The following is a 9,998-nucleotide window of genomic DNA, read 5'->3' as shown; positions in this document are numbered from 1 at the left end:
CTATTGTCATAGCCCGCACGTAGGGCCTGTTGCAGGTAGTGGAGCGGCGTCCGTTGCCGCTAGTTGTCAGCGAGTAGTGGAGTCGTGCAGCACCTGCCGCAGGGAGCGGAGTAGAATCGTGACCGTTGACACAGCCTGTCAGAGAGTAATGGGCCCGCCGCAGGGGGTGATGGAGCCGAGCGGAATCCGCTACAGGAAGTGGAACAGAATCATGGTTGTTATTGTGATCTGCCAGGGGGCGCGGATCTGTTGGTCGGAGTCCGGCCTCCGTAGAAGTCCGGGAGGGGTCCTCCTTTCGGTTGGGTCGTGGGTGGAGTCCGGCTCCCGTAGGAGTCCGGACGGAGCTTACCTGCAGTGGATACTGAGAGCGGAGCCTGGCTCCCGTAGGAGTCCGGGCGGAGTCCTCTGCAATCAAAGTTAAAGATGAAGTCCGGCTCCTGTAGGAGTCCGGACGGAGCTTACCAGCAGTTGATACTGAGAGCGGAGCCTGGCTCCCGTAGGAGTCCAGGCGGAGCTGTGCTGCAGCTGATGTCGGAGGCGGAGCCCGGCTCCCGTAGGAGTCCGAGCGGAGCCGTGCTGCAGTTGATGCTAGAGGCGGAGTCCGGCTCCCGTAGGAGTCCGGGCGGAGCCGTGCTGTAGTTGATGTTGGAGGCGGAGTCCGGCTCCCGTAGGAACCCGGGCGGAGCTTATCAGCAGTTGATACTGAGAGCGGAGCCTGGCTCCCGTAGGAGTCCGGGCGGAGCTGTGCTGTAGCTGATGTCGGAGGCGGAGTCCGGCTCCCGTAGGAGTCCGGGCGGAGCTGTGCTGCAGCTGATGTCGGAGGCGGAGCCCGGCTCCCGTAGGAGTCCGGGCGGAGCCGTGCTGCAGTCGATGCTGGAGGCGGAGTCCGGCTCCCGTAGGAGTCCGGACGGAGCCGTGCTGTAGTTGATGTTGGAGGCGGAGTCCGGCTCTCGTAGGAGCCCGGGCGGAGCTGTTCTGAAGTCGGCGGCGGAGCCCGGCTCCCGTAGAAGTCCGGACGGAGCTGTGCTGTTGTTGATTCCGCCGAGGGTCTCGGCTGTGGGTATTTTATACCCAACAATAAAGATTAAGTAGTGCAAATATTTTTTTGAAACAAGTTTGAGCAGCAAAATATTCTGTTCGAAAATTTGTAAGTTTAGATAAATATATATTTTTAATAATATTATATTTTATTTATAATATATTTTACTAATTTAATATTTTAAAATATAATATATATTATATTTTGTTTTATTATTTTTATTTAAATTACGATCAAAGTTTGATTTTAAATTTGAATTTGAGTTTAAAATATGACTTAGACATTCGAATTGGGTGGATTTTGAGTATTGCTTGCTTTATTTTTTATTTTATTGTGTTAAGTTTGAGTTTAGATATTAAAATTGGATCGATTTCGAATTGAATTTCAAGTTTAAGTACTTCAAATTGAGTTAAATTTGATCCTCTAACTATCCAATTTGGTTTGGCTTGGTTTCAGGCATAAGATGTATCCTCTAATTATCCAACTTGGTTTGGCTCGATTTCAGGCATATGACGTTTCCAAATTGGGTTGAGCAGGGCACAGGCAACGTACTTTCCTTTTCGGTTGTGACCGTAGGCAATTTTTTTTAATTATTTTTTATTACACACTAAACAAGTTCCTGCTGGTGTGTACAGTATCAGGCGGAAAACAGTACTTCGGATGTGCACGGTGGACAACACGCAATCGAGAATTCGTGAAATATAAGGATTAATGTGGTGTGTTATCCACCGTGAGATATGGGTGGTCTATTTGGATGTGGTCCAAGCAATGACTTCTTTTTATCGAGTGTCTGGAGCAACTAATGTACTGTACTATCATTTGGTGAGGGGCTGCACCGGTTGGGGAACAGGCCCGAGAATCGATGGTAGTGTGTAATTTCTATCCTCAAGCAACAGCATCTGTCAGTCTTCCCAAATTTCTTATTGTTCATTCAAATACAGGACTTCCGGACTTTGAACCCTAACTCCCGTGATAGCTGACCCAACCCAATCTAATTCTACCCATAGAAGGATAGATCCTCTCTTGTGAGGGCATTAAGTCAGATATTATCTTCATCGCTTTAGATAATGTTATCTTGAGGTGATGATGGCTCTTTATAGAAGGGAAAAAAGGAGGGTGAAAACTGAGAGCTTCCGTCGTTGCTCTTAGAAGCTAAGCACTTCGCTGCGATAAGAGAGTGCTTTTAGGCAAGATATGACCCATCTAAATGTTTAATATCCATATTACGGCTGAGATTGATACCAGAGCTTGGGATTGTTCCCTTGCCCAAAAATGCTCAGACCGGTCTAGAATTGCTTGCTTTAGCATCCTAAATATATATATACACACACACATCCATATATATACACACACACACGGAATGATTAATGGTCAAGATAATTTTAAAAATATTGAGAAATAAATTATTAAAAAAATTCAATAAATGATAGGGTTTAGACTAGATCAAATTTTAGTAGTGATTCTATAACCCTCTTCTTACTGATCTCAATAAAGAATCTGCTTTATGAGAGATTGGATGGAAAGATTGAGATATGCAAAAAATTCTCCTTAAAATTTACTTAAAAAAAAAAATATTGGTTTCCTACTGAGTAACCGGACCCCTTCGCCTAAGTAAGTGTTATAGTTCGCGTAAAAAGGTGGGCAATGTTAAAAAAATAGTGGATAATAAGGGGACTAAATTGCAAGAAGATAATAAACCTCTCTCACATTAAGTTAGAGGATTTAAAGAGTAAAGTGGGAAGTTGGTGAAAGAAAAGCTCTGGAAATTTCTTTAGTTAATACTCAGCCACTAATTGGGTCAAATTGATAATCCAATGAAGTATTTCTTTAATGATCTGACCAGGTATCATCTACCTTTTGGGATGCCTAACCTAACTTTTTATTCAAGATCGAGTCGGTACACAATGCTGATATATCTATTTTACTCAAGGATGAACAAAATTCAAGTTGGGGGGTGTGATAAACACTTAATTTAAGTCATTTAAAGCAGAAAATTATATTTAATTTATTTTATTTATTAAGAATTTGATGCTTCTTTTTATGTTTTACAGGAAAGGTGATCGTCGATACAAAGAGTCCGATTCGTAGATCAAAAAGACTCAAATTTGAAGAAAATTAGACTTAAAAATAAAATTTAAATAAAAGAAGGATGCATACGGTATTATAGAAAATGAAGATACTATGCAAGGAATCAAAAAGGATATAGACGTCATTGTAAAGAAACAAAAGTTTCTTTTTGGAATAAAAAAGGAGCGTTCACGCAGCATGGGTTCACGCGGCATGGACGCACGGGCGGATGCGTGGGCGGGCGTGCGGCATCGGACGCACGAGGCAGCACGGGCGAGCGGGTTCGCGAGGCAGCGCGAGTGTGAGGCGCAGCGGGTTCGTGGGGGACAGACGGACGCTCATGGATCTGAAAATTAAAGGAAAAAAAAGATAATATTTGAAAATACTTCAAGAGGAAGAATTTATATTTTCTTTATCTGCTTGTGATCTTTCCATCTCATCCATCCATCTTTTAGTATTTAATATTTTCTTTAGTCCCACATCGAAAAACCATGTAAAACTTCTCCCTCCTAACACCTATAAAAAGGCTTTTATACTCCCATTGGAGGGAGAGCCCAGAAATTCTTCTAGAGCCTTGCATAGAGGAATAGAAAGGGACTACTTCATGAGCAGCTAGGCTAGCAGTCTCGGGAGTGGAGAAGAAATTTTATAACGACATAGAGCGGGTTTATTGTTCTAAACTTTCTTGTATTTCTTTATATGCAATAAAGATTATGCTTTTTATTTAAATCGTCATGAGTTCTTTATTTGCTCTCTTTCATATGCTTTTATTTATGCTTTCCTGTTAGATTAATATTAGGAACAACTTTTACTTTCCAGAGACGCACCGTGATCTATGGATACGGGGCATGCCGAGGAAAGAAGAGTTGTCTACCTAGTACTTTCCGGAGACGTACTGTGATCTACGAGTACGGGGCGTGTCAAGAAAAGATAGATATTTTTCTTAAGATTAATCATATTTATTTAATTAAAAAAAAGAGATACAACTCTACTAGTACAAAATTAATTCAAAATTTCTGAGCTTTTTATTTTCTAATTACATCAATTTTAAGATAATTTATTTTTTAAATCAAAACAATGCTTCTTTCTTTTATTTTGCAATCTCAACTTAGCCCAAGGTCCCTGAGGATACGATCTCGACTCATCCTACCTACGTAGTGAGTAGAGTTATTTTTGGTGCTATCAACGACTATGCGTCAAATTTTGGCACCGTTGTCGGGGACCTTGGCATGGTTGAATTAAAAAAAAAAGTCACTGACATTTCATAACACTTAACTAAAATAGCGTAACCTCAAATATAAAAATTTCTAACTTGATTGGACACCTTGTTTCTTTGCATCTCATCTCCATAATTAATCTTAAGGGCAATAACCCATTAATCAGATAAGGTGAGGATTTGATCACCCTTCTTTGGCCCAAAAATCATAACCTTCATTCTGCATTAAACCAAGCCTTAATTTTAAAATCAACTAGACGTCAGCCCTAGGAATTTCGAGCTCAATAGGATAAGAAAGCTCTAGAGTTGAACCGAGTGCAGATTGGTTAATTGCTCAGTGTCTAAGTTAAGTGGTTAAAGAAAGTGGTTTTCAATTGGTTCCGTTGACTGACCTGGCCAACTCAGTTGGTGTCTAAGGAAAGCAACGAGCAGGGAACCTTCCACATCTTACGCTTACCTGGCCGAGTCAGTTAGTCAGTCTTGAGCTTGGAGTGCTCAAAGGCGGTCTTGAAAGTTAGGAGCTGTCTAGATCTAAGTTAACCTTAGGATAGAGAGTCTATGCTTATTTAAGTTGATTGTAATTAACATCTAAACATTAACTAATTTCTTCCTTTTCATAGATTTAAAATTCTTAGGTTCTTCTCTTTAGATTTTCTTCATTCTTTTCTCACTTTATTATAAATAAATAAATATATATATATATTATAAAAATTAAAATTTTCTGTGTTTGCTCTAAAGTATAATTGTAAGGTGTATGCTTGGCCGTAGATCGTTACGACCAGAAATCCAACCTTTTGATCCAGAAATAGAAAGAACTTTTAGAGCCAACAAACGTAAAAATATGGACCGAAATCAGGAGAATGATCCATCCAAGCAATTGAAGGAGTACTTTACTCCTTCCACATATACCTACTCTCCTTGTATTCAAGTACCCCCTGCCCGAGGCCACTCAATATGAAATTAAGTCCAGTATAATTCAAATGTTACCTTCATTTTATGGACTTAGTAATGAGAACCCTTATAAACATCTTGAAGAATTTCTTGAGATATGCTCAACTGTCAAAATTCACAACTTCTCCGATGATGCTCTTAGGTTAAAATTATTCTCTTTCTCACTTAAGGACAAAGCCAAATACTGGCTATATACTTTGGATTCCATGACTATATCAACCTGGGATCAGCTGCAAGGAGAGTTTCTCAAGAAATATTTTTTCATAGGAAAAACTAATCAAATAAGGAAAGCCATAACTAGTTTTTCCCAATTAGATGAAGAAATGTTTCATGAAATATGAGAGAGATTAAAGGACCTTATTAGAAAATATCCCCACCATGCTGTACCCAAGTGGCAGTTAATCCAATATTTTTATGATGGGCTATTTGAAAGACATCGACAAATGGTCGATGCATCATGCAGTGTGACATTCATGCTGAAAAGTGAGGATGAGGCATGGCAACTATTTGAAATTTTAAGTGAAAATTCATTACATCATATGTCTGCCTCTATTAGAGATAAACCCATATTAAACTCAAAGATAGACCAGGGAAAAACCCCTATTCTAGTACGTACAATCTGGGATGGAGAAATCATCCGAATTTCTCATGGAAATCACAACCAGTGGTTCCTCCGGTGCAACAAAGATCAGGTTACCCGGATGTAACTTTTAGGCATCCATCCCAGCCACAATACTAGAACCCTCCTCAACCCACTCCGAGTACTCATAGCTCGACTTTCGAAGAAAAGGTACTGCAAGCACTTAAAGGACTAGAAATGAATACCCAACTCCTTCACTCCCATACGCAATCAATAGCAAAGCTAGAGACCCAGATAGGTCAGCTAGCAACAGCTTTCAGTAGGAGGGAAGAAGGCAAATTTTCTAGTCAGTCTATTAATAACCCAAAAGGTCAGTACATCGCTGAAAGCTCCATTGGTCTTGAAACTTTTTTCGAACATGCCAAATCAATCATGACCCTTAGAAGCGGAAAAATTTTAAATCAACCTGAAGCAATCCAACAACAAGAGCAACCAATTCCAACTACAACAGAAAAGAAGAAATCTGAAGAGAGGAAAGAACCTGTTAACCCAGCACCTGCACCTAAAGCTCCATTTCCCAATGCTTTAGAATCCTCTCTGCCTCTTGATAAGAAGGGTATAAAAATGAATGAAATATTAGAACTGTTTAAACAGGTCCAGATAAACTTACCTCTTCTCGATGCCATTAAGCAAGTTCCGACCTATGCCAAATTTCTAAAGGACCTGTATACACAGAAACGAAAATCAAAGGCACAAATACCAAGAAAAATCCACCTAACTGAGCAGGCCAGCTCAGTTTTCCAATAAATTGCCCCACCCAAACTGAAAGATCCAGGTACCCCAATTATTTCTTGTGTCATAGGGAACCTCACGATTAAGAAGGCATTATTAGATTTGGGTGCAAGTGTCAACCTTCTCCCGAGCTCTGTATATGACCTATTTGGATTTGGAGAGTTAAAACCGACGACAGTGACCTTACAACTAGTAGACCGATCCATTAAGGTACCCCATGGAATGTTGGAAGACGTATTGGTGAAAGTAGATAAATTTTACTTTTCTATTGACTTTCTTGTGCTGGATATAGAATCTAGCAGCAACCCCAACCAAATACCAATCATCCTAGGTAGACCCTTCTTAGCAACCGCTAATGCTTGTATAAATTGTAGGATCAGAGTTATGGATGTATCTTTCGGAAATAAGAAGCTAAGGTTGAATATTTTCAATGCATCTTTGGGACGACCTGTGTACGACCATAATGAGATCAACTTGTTAGAGGAAGTTATAGAAGATAAAGCTCCTACCTTGCTCAACTCAGATCCTTTACGAGCATGCCTAACACATTTTGGAATGGATAATTTTGATATTGATGGATATACTGAAGAAATACATGCTTTGCTAGAACCTCCCAATTTTAGCACCAATCCCCCTTGGATTGTAAAGTACGAGTAATTACCAATTCAATCAGGCCTCTAGTACCATCCTTAGAAGCACCACCTACTCTAGAGCTAAAGCCTCTTCCTGCCATGCTGAAATATTCATTTCTTGGATCCAATGATACCCTTCTAGTGATCATTGCGTCTGACCTAACCAACGACCAGGAAGACAAACTTGTCGGGGTACTCAAAAAGCATAAAGAGGCTATAGGATGGTCAATTGCCGATTTGAAGGGTATAGATCCTTCTGTTTGCACGCATCATATTCACAGTGAGGTTGAGGCAAAATCACATAGGGACATGCAACAAAGATTGAATCCGAATATGCGGGAAGTCGTGAAAAAGGAAGTAGTGAAATGGCTAGATGCTGGAATTATCTACCCAATTTCAGATAGCCAGTGGGTTAGTCCAACCCAAGTAGTACCTAAGAAGTCAGGTATTACCGTAATAGAGAATAATGAGGGTGAGTTAATTTACTTGTGCAACAACTGGTTGGCGAGTATGTGTGGACTACCGAAAGCTGAATGCCGTTACTAGGAAAGATCATTTTTCTTTGCCTTTTATTGACCAAATTTTAGAACGGCTAGCAGGATAAAGTTTCTTCTATTTTCTAGATGGATATTCAGGATATAATCAGATCCTGATATTTTCTGCTGATCAAGAAAAGACTACCTTCACATGCCCTTATGGAATATTTGCATTTAGACGTATGCCATTCGGTCTCTGCAATGCACCAGCCACTTTTCAACGGTGCATTTTGACCGTCTTTTATGATATAGTCGATAAATTTCTAGAGGTCTTCATGGACGATTTTTCAGTATTTGGCTCTACCTTTGATGATTGTCTTCAGAACCTAACCAAGGTTCTTCAACGATGTATAGAGACAAATTTGGTTTTAAGTTAAAAAAAGAGCCATTTCATGGTGCAGAAAAGAATTGTATTAGGACATATTATTTCTGAAAGAGGGATCGAGATAGATAAAGCCAAAGTTGAGGTCATTTCAAAACTACCACCTCCTACTTCGGTCCGACAAATACGATCCTTCTTAGGTCATGCCGGATTTTATAGATGCTTCATCAAAGACTTTAGCAAGATTTCAAGACCCTTGTGCAATCTGTTGACCAAGGACACACCATTCATCTTTGACGAAGACTGTTTGAAAGTATTCAACACATTACGAACAGCCCTGACAACAGCACCCATAATAAAATCCTCTGACTGGTCCATTCCATTTGAGATTATGTGTGATACCTCTGACTTTGCAATAGGTGCCGTCTTAGGCCAAAAAATCAATAAGGAGCCACATGTGATCTATTATGCTAGCAAAACTCTTTCCGATGCCCAATTAAACTACACCACAACAGAAAAAGAGCTACTAGCAGTAGTGTTCATCCTTGAAAAATTTTGCTCATATCTGTTAGGGTCTAAGGTTCTAGTTTACTCTGATCATGCGGCTCTGAAACATCTTCTCTCAAAGAAAGATACTAAATTGCATTTGATCAGATGGATCCTTCTTTTACAAGAATTTGATCTGAAAATTCGAGATAAGAAGGGTTTCAAGAATGTGGTAGCTGATCATATCTCCAGGATCTTAGTTGAACACACGATAGGCTTAGATGAGGTCAAAGAAAAATTTTCTGACGAACAACTTTTCGTAATCTCCTCTAGCCGTCCTCCATGGTTTGCCCATATTGTCAATTACTTGTCAACAGGACAAGTACCTTCTCACTGGACAAAACAAGAAAAGAATCGATTTTTCTCGTAAATTAAATATTATTTCTGGGAAGAACCTGCACTATTCAAATACTGTCCTGACCAAGTTATTCGTCGTTGTATCCCCGAGAGTGAATTCCAAAGCATTCTCACTTTTTGTCATTCTTCGGCATGTGGGGGATATTTTAGTGGAAGAAAAACTACAGTAAAAGTGCTACAGAGTGGGTTTTATTGGCCAACGCTTTTCAAGGATGCACATAAATTTGGCCGAAGTTGTTTGCAATGTCAGTGAACAGAAAATTTATCTAAGAAGGATATGATGCTGCTGACCCCCATTTTAGTAGTAGAAATCTTCGATGTTTGGAGGATTGATTTCATGGGACCTTTTCCAGCCTTATTTGGATTTGAATATATTCTGGTGGCAGTTGATTACGTATCAAAATAGGTGGAGGCAATAGCTACACGGACTAATGATAATAAAATTATAACTAGTTTTATCCAATGAAACATCATTAGTCGATTTGGCTTTCCAAGGATGATCATTAGTGATGGGGGGACTCATTTTATGAATAAATATTTTGAAGCACTTATAAAAAAATATAATATTACACACAAAGTGGCCACACCATATCACCCCCAAACTAATGGTCAGGTAGAGATGTCAAATAGGGAGATTAAACATATCCTAGAAAAGATGGTTAGACCCGATAGAAAAGACTGGTCAGCATGCTTAGATGATGCATTATGGGCTTACCATACTGCTTTTAAAACACCCATAGGAATGTCTCCTTATCGACTTGTATTCGAAAAAGCTTGTCATCTGTCGGTGGAATTGGAACATCGTGCATTTTGGGCCATACGGTAATTTAACTTTGATATGAAAAATACAGGTTCCAATAGGAGACTTCAATTAAATAAACTTGAAGAGCTACGCAATGAAGCGTATGAGAGTGCCAGAATTTATAAGGCTCGAACTAAAGCATACCATGATAAATTCAT

General features: G+C 39.8%; 1 non-coding gene across 1 annotated transcript; it reads right to left on the bottom strand.

Annotated features, from left to right (window-relative positions):
• Positions 1-5,551: 5,551 nt before the first annotated feature.
• LOC140854955 (small nucleolar RNA R71) lies at positions 5,552-5,657 on the bottom strand. Its single transcript, XR_012138048.1, has one exon. It is a non-coding gene; the product is annotated as a small nucleolar RNA R71 (small nucleolar RNA).
• Between the last annotated feature and the right edge of the window lie 4,341 nt (positions 5,658-9,998).

This window comes from Elaeis guineensis, chromosome 1 (genome assembly GCF_000442705.2).
Source record: "Elaeis guineensis isolate ETL-2024a chromosome 1, EG11, whole genome shotgun sequence".
In the NCBI taxonomy this organism is placed as follows: Eukaryota; Viridiplantae; Streptophyta; class Magnoliopsida; order Arecales; family Arecaceae; genus Elaeis; species Elaeis guineensis.
The sequence above is the reverse complement of the archived record's forward strand: the minus strand, read 5'-3'. Positions and strand labels throughout refer to the sequence as shown.